The sequence below is a fragment of the Pipistrellus kuhlii genome, unplaced genomic scaffold (assembly GCF_014108245.1).
Source record: "Pipistrellus kuhlii isolate mPipKuh1 unplaced genomic scaffold, mPipKuh1.p scaffold_m20_p_2, whole genome shotgun sequence".
NCBI lineage: Eukaryota > Metazoa > Chordata > Mammalia > Chiroptera > Vespertilionidae > Pipistrellus > Pipistrellus kuhlii.
Genome location: NW_023425515.1, coordinates 38,360,120 through 38,366,608, shown reverse-complemented (window position 1 = coordinate 38,366,608; position 6,489 = coordinate 38,360,120).

Here is a 6,489-nt window from a genome sequence, read left to right as displayed (position 1 = left end):
TTGAGTTTACTCTCAATTTGGGACAGGGATCAGAGAAGGCTCATTGTTCCAAAATCCTGGATTTGAATTCAGCCCAGCCTCTTACTAGCCCTTCCATTTTCATTCTCTTAAAATCTGAAAGAGGCCCAGGAAACCCTGCCAGGTATTCTGTCCAGAAGGTATACAGAGAGGTATTTGTTTTTTAGGATAAATTAGCAATTAAGATGCTGTTATCACCACTTTTCTCATCTCTAAGAGACTCTATTCTTGTTTTATGCTCAAATTTCTTTTTTGGAAATGTGTTTTTTAAATAACTTTCTTTTTTATGATATACAATTGGCATATTTTTTATAGAAAAACATAAAAGAAAACATAGCGAAGTTTTAAACTATTCTAAAAATTCAACTAGAGATCATAGTTTACACTTTATTGCACATCTTTCCAGATGGCTTTTTTCTATATTGTTATTTAAATTTTAAAATGTGGTCATATTTATAGCATACATAAGTTTGTAAATTACTTTTTAAATAATATATTTGAACATCTTTCCATACTAAGAAATATTCTCCTACAAAACCTAACTGCATGCTATTCCGAAGTACATATATAATATATTTTAGCAGTTCCCTTTCCTGAAGATTTAGGGAACCACAAATATATATTTAAAACCAAACCAAGTGATCTCCATCCAAAATCAAACAAACAAACAAATAATAATTTCAGTCTTTCCCTATGTTCCCCTATTAATTTTACCTTCTAAATGTCTCTTGAATCTGTCTCCACCATCACCACCATCATCTCTCACCTGGACTATTTCCATCACCATCTAGCAGGTTTCATCACAACCACTCCAACCCCTCCCCATATTGTAGTTAGAGTGACTTATTAAAAGCCCAAGTCATTCCCACGCCTGAGACTTTTCATGATACCCGCTGGAATACCTAAAATTAAAAAAAGACTAACAATACTAAATGTTGGCAAAGATACAACCCTGGGGGCGTATAAAATGGAACAAACCACTTTGGAAAACTGTTTGGCAGTTTCTTATTAAGGTAAACATACATCTACTCTATGATCCAACAATTTCAATATGAAATATTTACTCAAGACAGATATAAACATGTGTTCACAAAAAGACCTCTGTAAGAATATGTTTAGAAGCTTTATTCACAATTGTCACCAAAAACAACCCAAATGTCCATAAACAGGAGATAAGCTAGACAAGTTGTGGTATCCACATAGGAGAATACTGTACTACTCCATAACAAGAAAGGAACAAACTATGGTGATAGAATCAGAAAGTGGTATCAGGGAATTGGTGGGCAGGAACTATTTGGAAAGGGGTGGAGGGAGGTTCTGCGGTGATAGAAATATTCTACCTCTTGGCTTAGGTGATTGGTATATGTATGTTTGGCAACACTTGGCAAGCTGTACACCTGAACTCTGTGCATTTTATTTTATGTTAATTATTCCTCCAAATAACATTTGTAGTCATTTCTTGGGATAAAACCAAATTCCTTACTTTGGCCTTACAGGGGTGAATACTTGCCTATCTCTCCAGCTTCATCTTGCTACATTCTCTCCTTTATGCTATACTAGAGGACCAGTGCATGAATTCATGCACCAGTGGGGTCCCTCAGCCTGGCCTACAGGGTTGAAAACGGGGTCCCAGATTGTGAGAGGGCACAGGCCAGGCCGAGGGATCCCCCTGGTGTATGATCAGGGCCAGGGAAGGATGCCAGAGGTTGGCTAGCCAGGGAGGGACCGCAGGAGGGCTGCAGGCCAGACCCCAAAGGCAAGATAACCTACCAGTAGACCGTCTGCCCCCTGGTTGTCAGTGCACACCATAGCGAGCAGCCTTAGCATATCATTGGTATATTACGCTTTGATTGGTTGAACGATGACCAGATGACTGGATACTTAGCATATTAGGCTTTCCTATATAATAAAGAGGTAATATGCAAATTGACCATTACTCCAACACACAATATGGCAACCCCCATATGGTCAAAATGGCTTCCCCCATGTGGACACAAGATAGCCACCACAAGATGACCAGCAAGGGAGGGCAGTTGTGGGAGATCAGGCCTGCAGGAGAGGGCAGTTGGGAGGGACCCAGGCTGGCAGGGGAGGGGAGTTAGGGGCAATGGGACTGGCAGGTGAGCAGTTAGGTGTCAATCAGGCTGGCAGGGGAGTGGTTAGGGGTGATCAGGCTTGCAGGCAGAAGCAGATAGGGGAATCAGGCAGGCTGGCAGGCAAGTAGTTGGATACAGCAGTCCTGGATTGTGAGAGGGGATGTCAGGCATCCCTTGAGGGGTCCCAGATTGGAGAGGGTGCAGGCTGGGCTGAGGGACACACCCTCCTGCAATAATTTTGTGCACTGAGCCTCTATTATTATACATGATGTTTAGCACCCTGCCTTCTTCTGGTGTCTCAACTATACCTTGCTTCCTCCTTGACACAAACTGTTCCCTAGACCTGAAACTTTACACTGCCTCTAAGTCAATCCAGCTCAACCCCCACACATTCTTTTTTTTTTTTTTTTTTTCTTTTTTAATTGATTTTTTACAGAGAGGAAGAGATAGGGATAGAAAGTTAAAAACATCGGTCAGCTGCCTCTTGCACATCCCCTACTGGGGATGTGCCTGCAACCAAGGTACATGCCCTTGACAGGAATAGAACCTGGGACCTTTCAGTCTGCAAGCCAACACTCTATCCACTGAGCCAAACCAGTTTTGGCCCCCCACACATTCTTTTAACCTCAATTCAAAAGTCACCCCAGGGAAAACAATCAACTAATCTTGCAAGTAAATGAATAATTTTAATTTCCTGGCCTTCCTAGATATGATCTTGTCTCCCAATATATAGGGCTCTTCTTCAGTACTCCTTAGTTTTGTGTGTGCTTTCTCATAGCCCATCTCACAATTCTTAATTATTCACATATTTGAAAAGTTAGTTGTCTGCTCCAATAGACTGTAAATTTCATAAAGGCAGGTCCATGCCCCTATGCTAACTGCTGTATCTCTCAAGTAAGTAATTAAGAAATATCTATTGGATGAATAAATATAATAATGAATATCTTTATTTATTTATGACTATCAGGATAAATTCCAAGAAGACACATTATTTCAGCAAAGGGTAGACACATTTCAAGACTATTTATATGAACGGCAAAGGCCCACCAAAAAGTCTGTATTAATTTGTACTTGTTTCAGCAGGAGACTACTGATTCTCACAACCTTTGTCTACACTGGTCATTATTTATGTTTATACATCTATTTGCCATTCCTTCCTTCTCTTCTTTTCTTAATTCAAACATTATTTACTGGGTACCTATTAATACTATGTACCAAGCCAGATGTTGAGAATTCAATAATGAATTAGAGCAGTAGTTTTCACATTTTTGACTTACATACCCTATAAAAGAATTTTAAAAAGCTAGGTATCCTTTATCACTATTTTAAGTTGACATTAAAAACTTCCCATTATATTTTTTAAAGTTGAAAAGGATAGCCCCAGCCAGATGGCTCAGTTGGTTGCAGTGTCATCTCATACACCAAAAAGTTTTTGGGTTCAATTCCAGGTCAGGACACATACCTAGGTTTCAGGTTCAATCCCCAGTTGAAGCACATATAGGAAACAACCTGTAAATATTTTTCTCATATTGATGTTTCTCTCTCTCTTTTTCTTTCTCTCTCTTCCTTCTTCTCACTCTAAAATCAATGAACATATCCTCAGGTGAGGATTTTTTTAAGTTGAAAATGGTATAATTTTCAATTTATTGCAAATTCTGTCTTTTAAAATATAATTATTCCAATTTAACAATGGACTCCATTTACATTAGCAATTTAATTACCATCACTAAATTATCACCATTAATTATCACCAAACACACAACCTCTTCTTTTTTAAATGTTTTACCTTTTTTCACAATTTCTTTAACAGACTTTTGTCACTCCTTTTTATTCTTAAACCCATATTTTCATGTATGTTCCCAAAAGATTATTATCCTAATACAATACATTTTTGTGTTTGGAAGTCGTTATCCTACTTTTTTATCTTGCTCTAACATAGTTTTATACACAAATTATTTTAAATCATTTCCTTTGATGATGACTTTGCAAATTAAAAATTAATATATATTGAGTGATTATTGAAACTATCAGTTCATAATTGATCAAAACAGCATAAATATATAACCAAATCTGATATGTAATTGTTAAACATAAAAAGTAGAAATTTGACAGAAATGAGTCTCTCAGTGATCTCATTGGTATGGGCATGTTGTTGGTTTTCCCATACATTCACTACAAGAATGAGATAGGGCTCACCACTAGTTCTACTTCTAATTTCAGTTTTAAATAAGTGCTAAGTTATACCATGTGACAGAGAAAGCTAACTGTTGACCAAAATCATTTTTCTTTTCTCCCTTGGCAATAAGATTGTAGCCAAATGTGTGACTGGCTATTATCCCCAGCATCCCTTGTAGTGTAGCTGTACTGGTTATTAATATTAATAGGTTGCCTATCAGCTCAAATTCACCCTTTTTGTTTGCTCTGTGAAATGTACCTGGGCCCTTTAAACATTTTTCCTTTGCTAGCTGGCACTGAAGCTTTGTCAGTAGAAGGCATTGGAGTGACTTGGGAGGAGAAGAGGGTTTTACTAGTTCCTGTGTGCAGGTTCCTGAAGTGATAACAGCTTCTTCAGTGTCCAGCTCCTGTAGTCCCCAGCAGCCAGCAGCTTCCCTCCCAGATAGTTTTGTAGCAAAGTACCTTGAACAGCTTAGATTTCCAGCAAGTTCCACCAGCCAGGCATTTCCCTGCCCTCCAGTGAGCCATAGCCCTACCGTCTAACATAGTAAAGGATTAACTTAGCAGGCTCACTTTGTCCAAATCCTGCACATTCCAAAAGAATTTGGCCTTTGCCTGGCTCCTGGGAGATAACTGTTAAGCCCTTGGAATATCCTACCCGGGAATAGTGTATTGAGCCTAGGCCATGTTAATCTATGCTAACAATGTGGTTTATGGTAGGGGGACTTGGGCCACATGGTATCAGTTGACTTCTGGAAGGGCTGGAGACTAAGTAACTAAGGTCAGCCATGTGGACCAGCCCTCAGTAGAAGCCCTAAACACCAAGGCATGATGAGATTCCCTAGTTGGCAATACCTCATAGATGTTTTCACACATCATTGCTGGGAGAATAAGTGCTGTCCATATGACTCCACTGGGAGGGAATAATGGAAGCTGCAACTGACTCCACCCTATGTGCCTTTTGCTTTGCTCATTTTAATCTATCTGTATCCTTTTACTGTAAAGAAAACAAACAAGCAAAAAACATATTTTTCTGAATTTGTGCCCTTCTCACAAAATCATTGAATCTGCAGGTGATACACCTCTCTCAAAAGTTTGCATCTCAGCCTTGAGAGGAGAAGAGAGGAGAAAGTAGAGACTCTTCCTTAGGCACTCTGTCCCAGCCCTGAGTCAATATTCATTCCTTATACATATCTGCCATCCCTTTATTTCTGAGCTGCCGATTCCTAGTCATATCAATCTCCCATTACAGTTAGTGATTCTTCATATTAAACTTTCCCTATTCAAATTACTCTGTGGTTTTTCTCTCCAGATTGGACCCAGATAGACACGGGGGTCATGTCACATGCTCTCTCTAAACAGAAATAATGTGTGCTATTTCTGAGCTATTAAGAAAGCAGGTACACCACCACTGTGCACTCTTCCAGTTGGATATAAATGACAACAAGACCTGAGGGATTGTGGAAGCACAAGCCTGGGCCTTTGATTCACCACCTGCTGGAGAGCATCTGCCGATTAAGAAATAAACTTTGATTATGTTTGAACCATTTTTTAGTCTATTTGTAATACCCGTGTAACCTACCCTAACTAACATATCTTGTACACGTAAACAAGTGCTTAGGGATGGAAGGAGTGATGTATATGTACAAATGCGACTCCATTCTTGAAAGTCCTAAGTTCTGTGCCAAATTTACATACTGATCTTTCATTGTTGGGGTGCCTCAGCCCGGCCTGCACCCTCTCACAATCTGGGACCTCTAGCTCCTAACCACTCACCTGCCTGCCTGCCTCATCACCCCTAACCATTTTGCCTGCCTCATTGCCCATAACCACTCACCTGTCTGCCTGATCACCCCTAACTGCTCGCCTGCCTGCCTCTCTGATTGCTCCTACCCGCCTTTGCCTCACCCTCACCCCGCTCCAACCCTTCTTGGTCCAGAATGACATCCAGAAGGCTATTCAGCTGTCTGGTCTAATTAGCATATTATGCTTTTATCATTATAGATTATCTTAAATGACCTATCAATTGACAACTCTATTATGTGCCCCTTCAATTTTGTTGAAAAAAAAGATTAGAAATTATTTAACTTACAAAAATAGAAGTTACCAATCACTAGAATCTAATCATTTTTCAATTTTCAAAAGTATACCCAAAAGATTTTAACACATATTAGCTACCAAATGACTCTTATATTGGTGA